Here is an 18,062-nt window from a genome sequence, read left to right on the forward strand (position 1 = left end):
AGGCAAAACCAAAATTTAAAGAGACAGCTTCTGAGCCAGATTCAGATATGCGGGGAGGCTGGAATTTAAAAACAACTATGAGTATAATACAACTATGAGTATAATATGCTAAGGGTCTCACAGATAAAGTAGACAGAATGCAAAAACAGATGGGTAATGTAAGTAGAGAGATGGAAACCCTAAGAACCTTCCTTCCAATTTTACCGTAAACCGAAAACTGCTATTAAAAGAAGAAAGTTGTTTCTTGTTTTTTGTTTTTTTAAAGAAGAATCATTTGGCCATGCTATCTGTACTGACCACTTCCACCAAAAACCTCCCAAAAAGCAAACAAATCAGAAACCCTCAACTCAAGCAAGAGAGTAAACATCTTTTTTCAGTAGTGGGCCACAGGACCAGATCTGCATGCAAGCTGCACAGTTGTTTGTTTAATAAGAAAGGAGTATGGCTAGAGGGCAAAGGTAGTGGTGGAACCCAAAGTAAGCAGAGACCATGCACAGGCGTTATTCTAGCTATCTTCTTTGGTGAGAAATCCTCAAAAAAGCCACAATTTTAGAAGGACTGTTTAGTGGAATTAAACTCAGGCAACTCAAAATGATGCTAATAGTTGCATTCACCTTCCATCTCCAGAGCTCCTAGATCCAGGCCTGCTGGCCTGACACTTATTAAACATTAGCAAAGGCAGCAGATGGTGGGGGCTCTTCAAGTGTTCTGGCCCAAACTATCTTTTAAGTAACCATTTTGGCTACAAACTTCAGACCAACCACTTTCAGATCAGATAAGTCATTGGGTCACATTTTTAATGGCAAAGAGATTTCCTGTACAAGAATGATCTTCCTCTATTTTGCTCCAATTGCAAGGTAAACTCACTGTAAGACATTTAATTTATTTTTCCTTACCAAAGGATGATTGATAGCACCCCAATGAAGAAGGGGATTCAGGAAGAGGAAAAGATAAATGGGCATTCCTCTGCCCAAAGGAGACATTCAAACTCTTGTGTTTAGCCCACCAGACAGGCCTGTTGCCCATCCTCCACACCCCAGGGTCTCAGGGTCCAGGGGCAGCAATTATGAACAATGTCTCTGCTGCGTAAGGCGTGGAGCACCGTGCAGCTGCCAAGCACCCTCAGTGTCCAGAACATATGGCTTCCTTTAAAATGCCGCTGTTACAGTAACTATTCTCACGCTGTCATGGGACCCTGGTTAAAGAGGGAGAAACTTCTACCTCCCAACTACTGCCTGAATTTGGAGAGGGAGAGAAGACAGGAAGGAACAGATAGTGCGGGTTGAGGGGCTTGTCAGGAAAGATTTCATAGAAAAGATAACCCTCGAGCTGAGACTAGCAAGATGAGTGCATATTCTTCTGGAATTCTGGAAGAAGGGACAGTCTGAGCAAAAAAAGACACAGAGATGAGCTACAGCTAGGCATATCCGATTCAGGTCTTCCACGATAGCCTCGTTCTCTGTTGTGAGCTCATGATTTGGAATGGTGACATCACCGCCTGCAATGAATGGTTAAGTGATTTTTCTCTCCTGCTCTCTTCTTGGTGGCTGGGGGGCCAGCTCCATTGTGAAAACATCTACCCTCGGCAATGAGCAGCCTCAGAGCTTTACAGCAAAGATAACATGACCAGAGTCGTGCTTCAGAAAGATCACTCCAGCAGCAGTGAGGAGGATAAATGGCAGAAGGAACATTTGGAATCAAATGTAATAGTCCAGAAATAGCAAGAAAAGTTGGTGGCCTGAACTCAGAGCCAGACTCAGACATGTGGGAAATCTGAGTAGGATAATTATTTCCCTCTCCTACAAACTGATATTTTCTCATATTTGCTCAACATTTGCTTAGAGAAGAGGCTCAGTGCTAATCGCCACTCGGCAAATGCAAGGCCCTGTATTACCCAGAGCCCACCTGCTTCCTAAGGCAGTTTAGTGACCGTCTGCTGTCAAGGTCTCAGCCCTCATTCCAAAGGCTTTTCAACGTACTCCTTTCAACCCATGCCGAATTCTCCTGAGAATGGACTTTAAGCACTGCTGATAGATTAGCATCCTAGGCTCTCAACTGGCTTAACCTACCCCTCGGTCTGTCTTTGCTCAAACTAAATCATAACAGAGTATTTAGGAAGGAAAGTGTTGATAGAGACACCGTTCAAGAAGCAGAGTACATGTGACTCAGGACCTGAAAAGCAGGGGCAAAGGCAGAGGAAATAATCAGCAACGGATAGTGAGAAAGAAGAATTGGAAAGGGGGGAGAATCTTGAGTGAGATGGGACTTAGAATCTCTATTAGATGGGGTGGACAAACAGCCCCTAAATCTCAGTGGATTAAATATAAAACTCTCACTCATGCAAAATCCAGTGTAATTCCTAGTAGGGAGACCCTCCTGAAAGGGGAGACTCTGGGACCCAGGCTATTTCCACTGTGTGGCTCAGCCACCCATACATAGTTTCAAAGTTGCCCTGGTGCCAGGCTGCCAGCAGGTATTTAGAAGATCATGCCCCTCAGTTCAGAAATGATGAGCCACATTTTCTCCTATATTGTTGGCAATACCTAAGTCAGTGAGCCCACCCGGACATAAAGGGGATGGGGAAGTTGAGTTCCTGTCTTGGCGCTGTGGTCCAGCAACTCTGTACCACGGGAAGGGGCCCCCAAACAGTCATCACCGGCCAGGTCTGCCACAGATGCCGAAGGAAGAAAAAGTTCAAACATGAGTAATTGCTAAACTTAATTTTTTTATTCAGCAAATGAATGGATAAAATAAAATGCAGCCTACACATGATACGGAATATCATTCAGCCTTTAAAAAGGGAAATTCTGACATATACCAAGAATACCAAGACGCTGATGAACCTTGAAAACATTATGCTAAATGAAACATGCCAGTCCCATAAGGACCAATGCATGATTTCCCTTATACCTAGAGTAGTCAAATCATGAGAAAAAAAAGTAGACTGGGGGTTGCCAGGGCCGTGGAGAGAGAGAATGGGGAGTTGCTTTTTCTTGTACAGAGTTTGGGGGAAGATGAAAAGGTTCTAAAGATGGATAGTGTTGATGTTTGTACAACAGTGTAAATATGCTTAATGCTACAGATTGTACACTTAAAATGGTTAATAAATTCTGTTTTATATATATTGTTACATATATAACATATAAATATATTCATAATAAAAATACTTAAAATATTTCATGAAGATGCTTAATGATATGGATAATAATATTGAGTATCTAATATTTAACAAGCATAAACCTTTCCAAGATAAAGTTGCATATAAATAAAAAACACCAAACTTTTAAGTTTTTTAATATATGTCCTATTTATTTTAATTAAATGACTAGCCAATAGAATAATTTGTCTCGGTGGAAACTGAATCCCACAGGTTTTTAGGTCTAGATAAACACCAACTGGGTATCTTTAAGGCTTTGTCTTGTTCCCTGCAGGCCTGGAAATGTACCCCAAATTCTTGGCAACTTAATCTAGAACCAAAAAAAAGTGGACCAGATTGTCAGTGGAAGAAAAGCATGATAGCAAACCATATGCACACAATATGACACTTCTTTTTCACATAAATATGACATATATATATGACTTTAAAAATTAACGGTTATCCACTCTAAACAGTGTGATCCTAAGAACAGGTAACTTTCTTCTGGATATTTCTTTTTTTTCCAAGATCTATTTAATAAGCATGAATTACCTTCGAAATCTACTAGTCTAAAGAGGCAGATAATTCTTAGGCTTCAAAACCCGAGACACTCAGTTTCATTGAGAAAAAAACATCCAAAGCGTACGCCTTAGTGGATCTGTGAGATCGATTTCTTCCTTCTCCTTAGTTCAAGAGGAACATTTGACACCTTCTAATCTGAGTAGGCTTAAATGTCAGCTGCAATTTAACACTTTTCAGAGGACCACAATATGAATCTCTTGCCCAAGGAACATGCCACATAAACAGCTTCTTCAGTGATTCTAACCTTCCTCACAAATGCTTCTGTGGCAAAGGGCACAGAGGAAGTGACAGGATGTCCAAGTAAAACATGTAACAATGGCAAGAAATACATTGGTGAAACTGCCCCCAAAGATCTGAAAACATAATATTTGTATTCTTTTTTCCCTTTTTTGCCCTCCATTTTTCATATCCTTTTGTTTTGATTTTCTTATTTGCTTTGTTCTTTGTCAGTAGTCCCTGCAGCTTCCTTTAGGACAGTGACTGGGCAAAAGGGAACAGGAACCCAATGTTCATCTTATAAGAAAAAAGTGTCAACTGGTACAAAGTAAGCAGTTAACCTCTCCTTCTTCTCCTTCTTCTCCTCTCCTTCTCTTTCCCCTTCTTCTTCTTCCTCTTTTTTTTTTCATGGAGCCAAGATGGAAGACTGCAAAGGCAACCATTACACTTGCAAAGCAGGGTTTAGGTAGTGCTTCAATATGGTCCTGCTTTCAGTGAGGCTTCATGGGATCAAATTTGTAAACCCTTAGGAAGGAGCCGATAGAGCGATTCATTCTTATTGTCCTGAGAGTAAGAGAAAAATATTAAGTTCCACAGCACTTTTTGCTTTACACACTTTTACAGACATTAAGGTGCATATAATTTGAATGTAAAACTTCCTGTGCCTCTTCTAAGATTTAGCCACACCTTTTTCTTTAAAATGTTTTTTATATATGAGTATAGCTTATATCCTCCCAAGTGACCCAGGTTCTTCGGATGTCAGAATCATGTTTTATGACTTCTCTTAAAGAGCTAAACACTTTGCCAGACCCGTGGTAGTTGCTTAAGTCAAAGCAATAGAGGTACTTCCCAAACAACAATGATACAAATATTCTAAATGTATAAAATACTTTGACAGAAGCAGCAACAATATAGTTCCCTGTACAAACGCCCTATCTCCCACCCTACCTTGACTTAGGTGACTACTTTGAATTCCTACAGCCATTTCTACTGGTACTTTTTCCATATTATTTTCTGATATGTATAGTAACTTCTTTATTTATCAAGGTTATATCTTCCTTTTTGACATTTTGCATTGAAAGAGGATTTAACACCCTTACACCACCAAAGCCCACACACTCAGTTCTCCTCTCTTCTTGCTTCAATAAAGCCACATGACAATTTGTGGTAGAAGAAATAGTTAATGGCCATATTACAATGATGATGTAAATATTATTCACTACTGAGTCAAGGAGTACACAGAATTATATTTTCCTTTATCAACAACTTTCTATTTCACTTTCTTTTTTCATTTGCAAAGTTTTCTATGTGACTAATTGCTCCATCAAATCTGTCAAATGTTTGTCTATTTATTATTCAAGAGCTCTTTTTTTCTGTCTTTCCCCTAGAGCTCTCCCTTCTGGATTTCTGCATCCCTCAGCACAGAGTCATTGAAGGATTTCCTTTCTTGGCAGTTATTCCTTAGCTAGCTGTTTCCAAAGTCTTGTCTTCCTCTTTTTTTGTTTTACTCAACCCCAATAACTTTCTATGACAGGATGCATGGATTACATCTTTTGAGACCTTGTATGTATAAAAAGTGTCTTTCCACACTGATACCTGTGAATGAGCCAATAAAAGGGGACAGAAATAGCATGTGCAAAGGCCCAGAGGCAAGAAAGCATAGCACACTTATGGAGCTATTAAAGAGAAGAGTTCCAGGGTTGCACCAACAAGGTGAACAGTAAGAAGCCGGATTACAGCATTATTTTCCTAAGAAGGTAATTTCACATGAGAGCAAAAGAAATAACTTCAGCTGACTGTGGATTCACTGATTTATGAAAGTCAAGAATCATCCAGAAAAGCAACAGAAGAGCCTTATCTATACAAACAGAATTAGAGATAATACCATCGATGATTTCATATTCTCAACCAAAATTCTAACAGCAGCAAGATGTTATGAGGAAAGATGATTCAAAGAAACATTTGTCTTTTGCCTTTTAACAATATCTCCCACTTCCATGTGAGATCACTACTGCTGTTTATACATAGGGTGGTTCCCACACTTGACCATGTATGAGAATTATCAAGGAGAGCTTTTAAAAAAATCTAGTTCCAGTTCTCTCACTTTAGACCCACTGAATGAGAAACCCACTTGGCTAGAGTTTGAGAATAAGAACATGAGGTAAGGAGAAGAGAAACTGAGATTACTGTGGGATAGACAGTTAATGGAAACCCCCTTCTCTCCCCCCCCCCTCCTTCTCTTCTATGCTCACAGAGTGTCCAATTTCCCTTCTACTCAGGGAGCAAAGGCTATGCCTTGTATCTCACTATATCCCAATGTCTAGAACTCTCTCTGGCTAAAGACACACACTCAATAAACTTACATTGGATGATAGTCATCACCTTAAACTATACAGATATATATGGGAAAAAAAAGGCAAAAGGAAAAATAGCTTTCAGGGTTTGTTCAGCAGAAAGTCCTCCTAGAGGCTGCATTCACTCCTGGTAGCAAGAGTGGCGCCATCAAGTTCTCCAGGAACTACACTCAACATCTCAGCATCCAGCCACCAGAGCTTTGAAAGACGTCAGTGAGCATTTGTGCTTTTTCTCAATATTCTTCGTTTGATCATTAACAACATGTGACCTAAAGTATCAGAAAAGCCCAAGAGAGGTTATTTTGGAGTGTGAGAAGGCTCAACATTTTCTCCATAAAGTTAATGGCAATTGCTTCTTCACCTCTTGGCTTCAAAAACATTTGATGGGAACACTACTTTCAGATGGTGAAGGAAATCTTTAAATACTGATAATATATCTACCCCACAAGCCCCACGAAGCCTAACTAGATACTTGAGGGCCTGATATCCATTATATCAGCACATCTAAATAAAATCCCCAAACTGTAAACACATCAAACCATAGATATAACAAGAAGGAAGTTATTAAAATATAGAAGAAATATCATATATAAATTAAGTATCAATTTTAACTGGTTGTTTTCATTCTGATATCAAAGGTATAAGCCAAGCCATGTTATATTTTGTTGCTGATATATAAAGAATATGTAAACAAAATTATAATTTCAAGATTAGAGATGAGGCCATAGTGGCAGGGAGGAAAAGAAAAAGCCAAAGTCCTCTGGGAGATGCAGTTCCATTCTCAGACAGTATTGAATTGGACATAGGAGTACTACTGAAAAGAAATCTTGCGATGTTCTTATTACATAACTTAATTTGCAGGATAGAGTCTCTGTTGGATTTTTGGATAAATAAATATTTACATGATGCTAACTGTATCCGACTATTATTTGGAAGAGATAATAAAAAGCTGACTAACACTGTCTTCAGCGAGGACATTGAAAACTTCCTTATCCAGGAAGACAATGCTTAACAGGGTAAGTTTAACCAATGAGGTGCCAGTGTTTTTCAAAAGGGTCGAATAATAAGAATAACAAACTCCAAAACAGTGTGCCCCAAAATTTAAAATTCAAAGATCAAGACTTTTATGTCATCTAAATCTACCAAATCTTAAAATATTTTATCTTGTGCACCATGCCACACAAATACATAAAAGACCCCCATACATAATTTTTGCTGTGTAAGTCTCCTACAAGGACAAACTTCATGGTAAGCAAATTTCCTTCTCTTCCTTTGGGAAGAAATAGAAATTCTGTCAGAATATCCTGTGGTCATTTTTTTTTTCCTTTTGCTTTTAAATCTTTTTCTGGTTATTAAAATTACACACATTTTCTTTGTAAAGTACATGCAAGTGTAAAGGAACAGGAATAAAATCACCAATTAACATCTTAAGATATTTTATTATAACCATTTTTTCCTGAATTCTGACAATAGTAAGAATTTATAGTCTGTAAATTTAGAATCTTGACTTTTTTCCACTTATTATCCTTCATGAAAACATTTTTGCCTCTTTCTGATTACTGTCTTGTAAAACATGCCTAGAAGAATAAATAGGGTATGACCACTTTAAGAATTTTAATATATTCAGCCAAAATGCTTTTCAGAAATTTGTACCAATTTATCCATCAGCATTTGATGTGGGTACCCATTCTATCTCACTCAAAATAGATCTGGATTTTTAAGAATTTATTCTGTGCTAATCTGAAAGACAGAAATGTAGTTTCCATTGGCATTTATTTGAGTTCTGGTAAGGTTGTTTATATGTACTGGTTAGTAACATTTTTCTTAGGTGGATGGAAGATTCATGTCCTTTGCCCATTTATCTCTCAAGATTTTACTGTTTTTGTTATGTTATAATTTTTTATGAGTTCTTAATATGTTAAGATTATAAACCTGTCTGTCATGTTTCTTATAAATACCACATTTCCTTGATTCTAAGTTGCCATTGATGGGAAGACACACCATTATTTTAATAGCAGCTTTTAAGAAAAAAAAAATAGCTATACTTATCAGATGTTGCTTATAAAGACATCTTGATTTCAGAGATGTTAAAATGTAGGGAATGTTAAAATATTAAGATGTGGAGAATGTTAAAATGTAGAATTAGCTCTGAATCAATACAGTATGAACTTATTGTGGATTGTTAGAAATCGATCTTATCAACTGATGAGTAATGCTACTAGATAGAGTGATATGTCCCAATATCTAACAGTGTAATCAGTTTGAAGAAATAGATGTATTTTTTTTGAAAGAGAGAGAGAGAGAGCACAAGTGAGGGGAGGGGCAGAAGAGAGGGAGAGAGAGAATCTTAAGCAAGTTCCACGCTCAGCATGGAACCCAATGAGGGGCTCAATCTCACGACCCCAAGATCATGACTTGAGACAAAACCAAGAGTCAATCCCTTAACTAACTGGGTCACTCAGGTGCTCTGAAGAAATGCGTGGATTTCAATATATGTCATTAAAATATTGAATCAGTGGCAGTTGCCTGAATTTGAGTCATAAATTACTCAAAGCCATTTAGCTGATAAGGGCTTCTTGATGATGTAGAAATTGATGGGCAAGAACTCTGCTGTGAATGCTAATGTCATGTGTTGAGTCATAAGACTCAGGAAACTTATACACATTTATAGTTATACCTTTATTTCTGTATTTACATGCATATCTATCTACCTATCCTGTATATGTATATATGTGTGCTTGTGTGTGCAAAATGATCCACTAATGTTGAGTATTTAATATTTACAAAAGCTGCCCTGGGACCTGTTTCCAGAACTCTTTTCATGTCCATTGTCTATCAAGAATCATAGAAAGTCCTAGAAAATGTGTGGCTTTGAAATATGAGAGTTTATTGAAGTGGAGTTATTATACATGCAAAACTTGTTATAATGGCATAATCTAAACTGGGCTTCTTTTATTGTAGGAGAAGCTTGAATGTGGTACTGTCATTATCCTTCCCTTTGGGGGCAATTTGTAACCCCGCAATAACAATAATTACGGTTGTCATGTATTAAGTGTATGTTCTGTGCTAATCACCGTGATAGAATTTCTTGAAGACAAAGGAGTCCAGGCAGAACCAATAGATTGGCTCTAATGTATTCTTTCCAGCATTTATTGAGCACCTGCTGTGTGCCAGGCACTTTTCTCTGTGTGAAAGTACTGGGACAAACAAGAAAGACAAGGTCCCTGGTCTCCTCGTACAGCTCCTCCTCGACCTATAATGGGGTTATGGCCCAATAAACTCACTGCAAGTTGAGAATATCATAAGGTGCAAATGCATTTCATACTCCTAACCTACTGAGCAGCATAGCTTAGCCTAATGTACCTCAAACAAGCTCAGAACACTTACATTAGCCTCCAGTTGGACAAAATCACCCCACACAGAGCCTATTGTTTAATAAACTGTTGACTGTCTCATGTAATTCGCTAAATACTGTCCTGAAAATGAAAAACAGAACGGTTACATGGGTACAGAACGGTTTTAAGTGTGTTGGCTATTTACCCTCAGGATCAGGGGGCTGACCGGGAGCTGTGGTCGCCCCTACCCGGCATCGTGCGAGAGTATTACACCACATATCACTAGCCAAGGAAAAAATCAACAGTTAAAATTCCGAGTATAGTTTCTGCTGAGGGCACACCACTTAAGCACTATTATAACGTCAAAAACTCATTAAGTCCAACCCTAGTAAATCAGGGTCCATCTGTATTCACACGTGCTGGGTCTGCTGTGAGAACAGACGTAAAGGAGTTAACAACTAAGTAAGGAAATGTCAGAGTGTGAGAAGCAACATGAAGAAAATGAAATACAGTCACGTGGCCGTGGCTGGTGAGAGCACCTGTCTGGAGCAGCATACCCTCTCTTGAGGCCCACGCCCGCCGGCATATGCCACTTTACAACCAAGTTCTCTCTAGACCAGCAGACTGTGCTTCAAATGAATGGAAGTCTTTTGGTCCTGCATTAAAAGCCATTTGAGGCAACAGATCTGTAGTTTAAGAGTTTACATTTGGGTATAACTATTACCCGAAATGTAAGCTAATGATTGGTTCTTAGCAATATAATTTCAAATGGTTACTGAGTGATTTGTACATTGTCAGCCTCGTTGCTTTCCATGAAAAGAGTGACTACCTCACTTAGAGCCCTACACAAAAGGCTCTTTAGGGCTATTTTTTCAGGGCAGCCACCAACGGAGGCCAAGTAGAAGAGCTGTTGCTCCCAGTCTGAAGGGGCAAACCCAATTCCTTAGGATCTCAGAACTGCAGAAGCTGAGCTCACTGCAGTCTATAACCTTATGTTCTATCTCCATCTCTTGCCTGGACTGATGAGAAAATGCAATGTTGGCCTGACCCCCACCCCCTCACCCCCAGCTAACTGCTCTAGGGACCCTCTTTTTCCTTTACTATGAGTCTAGGCACAATGCATCCTTCTGTTTTGCTCACACCTATGAATCTACATTTTCTGAGTAAAAGTCACTTTACCTTTAGTTGGATTTTCATCTTCAGTTAGCCTGTGTGACTCAGCTCAATCCCCTCACCCTCATCCCAGCTCCGTTGGATTCTGTCTTAACTTAAAATTTTGATACTTTATCATGCATTTTTGCATTAATTTTTTTAAATATTGCATTAAAATATTATTTACAGTGATTTCCACATTTTTTTGCACACCCTTAAATTTTGCACCTGAGGCAAGTGCCCTCTTCACCTCACTCTAGTCCTGATCCTGCCTTGGATGGCTGTGTGGAGCAGAGCCTGCCCACTGACCACACTGCACCGAGAGGAATAAATGTTTGTTGTGCTAAGCCATTGAGATGTGGGAGCATTCGTTGTAACAGCTGAAGTCATCTATCATAACTAATACACTTCTTAATTGCTCCTGAATTAATTGCATCCTGTATCCTAGTAGACGTTTCTTAAGTTGATCCTTTATTTAGCAAAGACTTCTATTTCTCTATTATCCAAAATATCTCTTGTGACTAACTCAAGAGACATGCTGGAGATTAGCTTATTTTATCATTTTGGAATCCATTAAAAAATCTTACATCAGTGATTCTGCTCAAAACTGTCTCCCAGTTCTGATTGCATCCCACCTGGCTCTTAAGTGGGTATAGTATAGCGGTTATGTGCACAGACTATGGAGTCAGATATTCTAGATCTGAGCACCAATTTGGTACAAGGTGTAATCCTAGACTAGATACTAATTTCTCTGGGCCTCAATTTCTTCATTTATAAAATGGGGCATATAACAATATTGTGTGAGGAATTAAGACTTAGCATATGGTGAGCATATAATAACTCTTGGTAGTTATAATTCTACTTTTCTTTTGAGGTCACTTCTTACCTCTCCCATTCTGATATTTGATGTAAATCTAAATTGAGAAGATATTTCTCAACCAGTAGTACCTGATTCCACTTAGCAGAATGATTAATGTTAAACAGAAACTTGAACTGTACTACAAAGAAGTTCTGTGGCCGTCCTATTGCTGGGAAGGCAGTGGTACCTACAATGGTCCTGGTGCAGGCAGGGTCACAGGAGCCTTTGGGGCTGCCACATGCCAGAAGCTCAGGCACCAAGAGTGGCTCTAGAAAGTCTGGTTCCCACCCATAAGGGGAGCTGTCAGCACAAGAGTTATAAATAAGAATGGAATCTCCTCCGCCATTGGATTAAATTCAAAATATGCAATGGCAGTTAGAATCAAGATATCTTTGCCAAAAAGAATCCAGAAAAACAATGGACATTGGAATTTTCTTTTGAAGACAATTTCCCACAATGACTTCCTCCCCCCCATTCCTGTTACCTGTAAATGTCTCAATTCACAGAAAAGATTAGCCACAGAAAAAAAGAATATCAAAATATTTTCCAGTGTTTCAATGGCTATTTAAGAAGAGAAGATACTGAGTCACCTAAGAGAATTCACTTTCTGTTTCAATTTACTGAAAATATTTGCTTCCTAATTTATAGAATCCTAGAGCTTAAAGCCAAAGAGTGCCCTTGAAAGCACTCACCCAATTTCTTTTCCTACAAATGAAAAAACTAAGGCCTGGAAAGGAAATAGAAGCTAAGTTCTCTGTCTCCTGGTCTACTGCTTATACATTATGATCCTTCACCTGACTTAGGTTAGTGAGCCTTTCTTAAGAGTTCTGCGATCATACAAAAGCCCTGCAATGATTCATACTGTCCAAAGACTTCATAGCAGGACACAGATATCATGACAACATGTGTAAATTCCAAATTCTTCTTTTTTATCAAATTCTTATATTTAAAATATTTAAAATGGAAAGGGTCAAGCAATGATTTCAAAATTAATATCAATATCTATTTCTAAGGGACCAGCCATACATGTTAGCTACTTAAAGCTGAGACCCCAGACACACATCGGCTCTTGTTATTTAAAGCCTTGGGCCCTCTCAGTTAAGATTTGTGTTTTGGAAGAATACAGAGAGGTTGAGAATCAGCGATAGAGGGGCTGATGGCCACGGAAGTTATCTTTGAAGTCACTTATGACACCCTAAGTGGCATAACACTCAGAGAAATTATGCTGTCATCATTCATTAATCATGCATTAATTCAGTGAATAAATGGGCCACACACTGTGTAGGAACCAGAGAATCAAACGCTCCGCCTACAGGAGGGCAGACTGGGAAGACTCTGTAATGCCATCTGATAAGCACGGTAACCAGCTTGGATCTGAGGGGTCAGGCGGGGCTACTGGTGATGGGTACTGGTGACCCGAGTTCTGCAGGATGAGTAAGCATAGGTGGACAAGATAGGAAGGGTGTTCCTGGCAGAGGAAACACTTGATTGCAAGTGTTTTCCTCAGACGTGGTGACTTGTGGTTAAATTTTGAAGGATGATGAGTAAGAAGAGGTAGACGAGACAGGAAAGAGCAATCCTGGCAGAGAGAACAGAATAAATCCTGAAAGTTTACTTCCAGATTTAAGAGGCTTCTGAAGGTCAGAAGCCATGTGCTGCTCCACTTTACAACCCAAACTCTGGCACAGAGCCTGGTGGGATCGAGAATGTAGGATGAATGACGGTTGAGCAGATGAATGGATGCACGCAGAGAGCAGGTTGTCCTCACTGTTAGTCCTCAGAATTCAGCGCTCTATCTGTCCCAAAGGGGGCCTGGGAATCTACGTACTTTCGAAGATCCCCTAAACCTCTGTCATGAGACATGCATCAGACGGCTATGACCATGGGTCACATCTGGCAGCAGCTCTCTGGTAACCCAAGACACACCAATTTGAAGAGGAAGGCCCTGTTTTCTTAGCTCTGGGCTCTGCTGGGAAATGAAGTAAATCTTAATACAGAGATAAAAATCAGCTGCAGGAGAAATCAAGCTGTTCTTTAATATAAACATGGACTGGAGCTACGGGTGGAGGAGAGCAAACATATTAAATTCCCCCTTACAGAGCAGTCTTTGATGTTGCTTTTTAAATTGTGGATTGTCTTATAGCATCCAGATAAAGTTATCCATCCCTCTAGCTACACAGCTGAAAGAATTTAGGAGCAGACTGGCTAATGTTCCTTAGCCCAGGAAGCCTTCTCCTGGTTCAGGACTAAAGTTTGGACTAACAAGCCCGTGGTTGTGAGGGCACTGGGGCAAATCACTTTCATTATGTTAATTTTTTTAATGTAAAAATAATACATGCTAGTGGTAACTTTTTTTAAAATAGAACAAAGGGATAGCATAATCAAGTAACACTGCTAATTGTTGAACCTAGATGATCGGTAGATGGTGGGGGGGAGATCCACTGTACCATTTTTTACTTGTATATGTTTGAAATTTTCCATAACAAAATATATTTTGTCTTTTTAAAATATTCTATTTATTTATTCATGAGAGACAGAGAGAGAGAGGCAGAGACACAGGCAGAGGGAGAAGCAGGCTCCCTGCGGGGCCCCCGATGTGGGACTCGATCCCAGGAGCGGGATCACGACCTGAGCCGAAGGCAGAGGCTCAATCACTAAGCCACCGAGGTGCCCCTCTTGTTTCTTTTTAGCACCATCTTAGAGGAAGAACTTCAGGCTTAGGGCACTTCTGTAAACATCACGAGGCTAGAAGGTGCCTTGTACACACATGTATCACGATGCCTGGCACTTAGTGGGTGCTCAACACAAGTAGATACTGAATAAATTCATTCTAAACCACTAAATGGCTTGCCAAATTCTACATTACAACATTCAGAGCATTTTGTCCCAATGTCATGTTAATGTTCATAAACGCTCTGGAAGCTCACAACTATTGCTGACTGAAACATTTACCCACTAATCTTCACAACTAGCTGGTGCAAGGCGCCTTTCTTAGGAAGCAGTGAACAAGAGTGCACTTAAATTGTTGTGACACAGACCTCAGCCCCACATTCCTCCTGGGTCGCCATCCACCCGTCAAGCCTCAGGCTGGGACTTCTCCCCTAAAAGCACTGGCTTCCTGAATTTCCACAAGATGTTTTTTTTCAGTCTTGTTTTTGAGTTGTGATTTTTCCATGACCACCGCTGAGATTCATTTGACCTTTTGTCATAGTTTCAAAACAGCAGCCAAGAAACTTGGTTTTGAAATTGAATCAGAGACAAGGGTTATGAACCTGAGTACTCTCCCAGCCATTTGGTTGCACTGTGGACTGTTAGAGAACAGCTGTCAATAAAGTTTTATCCAGCAAAACTAGTGCCCCAAAGAAACGATATTCATTTGAGAATGAAAGTGTTCCCAACTGATTTTACTTCTTGGATTTTTTCAGCAATCAGACTAATGTCTAGGGCATCTTAGTGGGGCCTGCCTAGCAATGGCTTCCTCGGCGCTTTCTGTTGTTCCACTATGTATTGATTCCTTAAATGAGTTCAAAACTCCTAAATGGAAGAGAGCTTCTCCTCCTAGAAATGGAACCATGTGCTTCCTGTAGACATAAAAACAGTTAATTTGAACATCAGGAAAAATTAACCAAAGTAATGTAAAGGACTTGGAAAAGTCCATTGATTGTAAATTTGTTCTTTTTTTTTTTAATTATGTCTAATACTAAGTCTTGATTACCCCTGAAGATTAACTAGAATCAGAGGAGCAATTCTAACAGATAGAATGCACCATAAAATTGTGCACCACAAATGTGTTCGCAAAGAATTATTGGATACAGCCATCATTGCATCAACAGTGAGGAGCGAGTGTGTTAAGGATAAGCATAAATTTTGGATCTCTAAATATAAACTTTTGAAAAGGGCCGTTTTTTCTTTATTTTTTAAATGTTTTAAATGGGGGTATAATATACATATAGTAAAGTGTTTAAATCTTAAGTACAGCTCAATTACTTTTTACATGTGTGTGCATCCCTTGTGCATCCCTGGAAGTACCACACAAACAGGGTGCCTGGGTGGCTCCTGGTTGAGTGTCTGCCTTGGGCCCAGGGCATGATCCTGGAGTCCCGGGATCGAGTCCCATTTTGGGCTCCCTGCATGGAGCCTGCTTCTCCCTCTGCCTGTGTCTCTGCCTCTCTCACTCTAGGTGTTTCTCATGAATAAATAAATAAATGATCAAAAAAAAAAAAAAGAGGAAGTATCACACAAACAAGACATAAAACATTCCTGGCCTTCGAGTCTTTCTGGTGTCCACTCCAAAGATAACCACTATTCTTCTATTCTTCTATTACCATAAGTTAGTTTTATTTGTCCTTGAACTGTATATAAATGGAATCATAATTGTTTTCTTTTGTGCCTAGCTTCTTTCACACAACATTATGTCTGTGAGATTCATCCATGTTGTTGCTTATAATAATAGCTTGTTCTTTTTCATTATTTTATACTATTCTGCTATTGATGGACATTTGGATTTGAGTCTTTGGTTATTATGAATACGGTAACTATGAACATTCTTGTATATCTTTGAGGTAGACATATTTCTCTTGGGTATATACCTAGGTGGAAATTCTAGAATATAGAAGAGACTATGGAAGCTTTGTCTTTAATAATTTTTTTTAAAAAGTGGCAGTAAGGGGGGAAATTACCTTCTATTGGTATCTATTGTGTTAGCTGACATTCTTAGAGAATATTTTACAGCTGTAGTTGATCAAATTGAACATATGTACTTCTGGTTAAAACCTCATAGAGTGAGTGGGTAAAGCCAGAAGACACTTGAACTACCCCACTAGTACATTGTAGATGGGCCAATGAGAATTATTTACGCGACTTATTTGATCCTTTGGGAAATGCCAAAGTTTGAAATATTTGGTCATTAAAAATTTTTGGAAGTATGAGAGTGCTCCAATTAGACTCAGCGATAAGATCTTTGATATAACGCAAAGCTGTCTATGGACCCCAAGCAATCACAGAAGGAGATTTATTCACAAAGAAATAAACAATGCTCTCATTTACCTTTTCTATTGGCTACTGTGGGAGTTGGAACTTCCACTTGGAAGTCATCAGTGTGAATAAAAATATTTTCCTTCTTAATTCAACCACAGCACCCAACTTCAAATAAAATGTCTCCACTCTCTTAGGGTTTTTCCTAGGTTTGAGTTAAAGTCTTTGTGTGGGGAATAAATCTGGTGCCAAGTACAAGTTAATAATTAAATTATACTTATCCTCTGGGGAAGCCGAAGTCTGATCAACTTCCTCCACATTGTAGAACTGTTTCTTCTTCCCCTTAAAAGCGTCCCTGCCCTCCCCAGCTCTCCTCGCAACTCTTACACAAATAATTTGTGTTTATCTTTTACATCCTAGTCTGCTTTTGCGAATCACTTTATTTTCTGTAAAACCTCTTTGTTACAGTAGATCTCTTAACTACCTTCCTATACCCCATTGGCATTAGATTAATTGTAGAAAATTTATCTTGGGGTTTTGTCTGGACTTAAAAAAAAAAAAAAAAAGGAAAGAAAAAAGGCATCCCGGGAATAGTTCCAGGGTTTTTGATTAACTGGGCAGTTCTGGAAATTAAGTCTGCTTTTGCCATTCTTCATTTGAATTACGGTATTTGTCACTGGCCTTTATATCTGGGTGTGCTGGTAAGAACTTCTGCTAATACAGGATGTAACAGCTTGGATTCTCATGAAAGTGTTCATTCTAAAGTCACTTCACCTCCGTATATAAATCTTTATTTATATTTCTTAATAAAAGAGGGGGTCAATATTAGACCTTTTCTTTAAAAAATGCTACCAAGTCCTTATCATAGAGATTGGTGTGGCCTTCAAATCTTTTCCTTTGGATGGCATTAACATCTGTTGGTCCAATTTAACTTTGTTTCAAAAGAACTTGGATCAGCATGGATTATATTATTCACGATAGGCAACCACTCTTCAAGATTGTCAAATTTGTTCCTCTGTTGGAACCTATATGCACAATTCAGAAAACTATGATGACTATAATTTTATTCCAATTGATCAGTAGCATGTAGCTGCCTGAAAGACACCATTAAACTGAGAATAGTCAACATGTTGATTACAAAGCCAGATCATCTCTGGGGCTCCTGGATGGCTCAGTTGGTTGAGAGTTGGATTCTTGATTCCAGCTCAGGTCCTGATCTCAGGGTTGTGGGACTGAGCCCCAGGTCAGTCTGCTTAAGATTCTCTCTCCTTCTCCCTCTCCTCCACCCCACTAATGTGCTCTCTCTCAAAACAAACAAACAAACAAAAAATAAAGCCAGATTAGTTTCTCTAAAAATGGAGAATTTCTTTTTTTTTTTTTTTAAGATTTTATTTATTCATGAGAGACACAGAGACAGAGAGAGGCAGAGGGAGAAGCAGGCTCCATGCAGGGAG

General features: G+C 39.1%; 1 protein-coding gene across 2 annotated transcripts in view; it reads right to left on the minus strand.

The window, feature by feature from the left end:
• Positions 1–3,288: 3,288 nt before the first annotated feature.
• The window catches only part of CDC14A (cell division cycle 14A), a 292,712-nt gene continuing 277,938 nt past the window's right edge, over positions 3,289–18,062 (minus strand). For both annotated transcript variants that reach the window (XR_007411413.1, XR_007411414.1), the window contains one exon: positions 3,289–4,498. The gene's annotated coding sequence lies outside the window, so the exon portion shown is untranslated. The remainder of the gene's footprint in view (positions 4,499–18,062) is intronic.

Source organism: Canis lupus, chromosome 6 (genome assembly GCF_003254725.2).
Source record: "Canis lupus dingo isolate Sandy chromosome 6, ASM325472v2, whole genome shotgun sequence".
Classification (NCBI taxonomy): domain Eukaryota; kingdom Metazoa; phylum Chordata; class Mammalia; order Carnivora; family Canidae; genus Canis; species Canis lupus.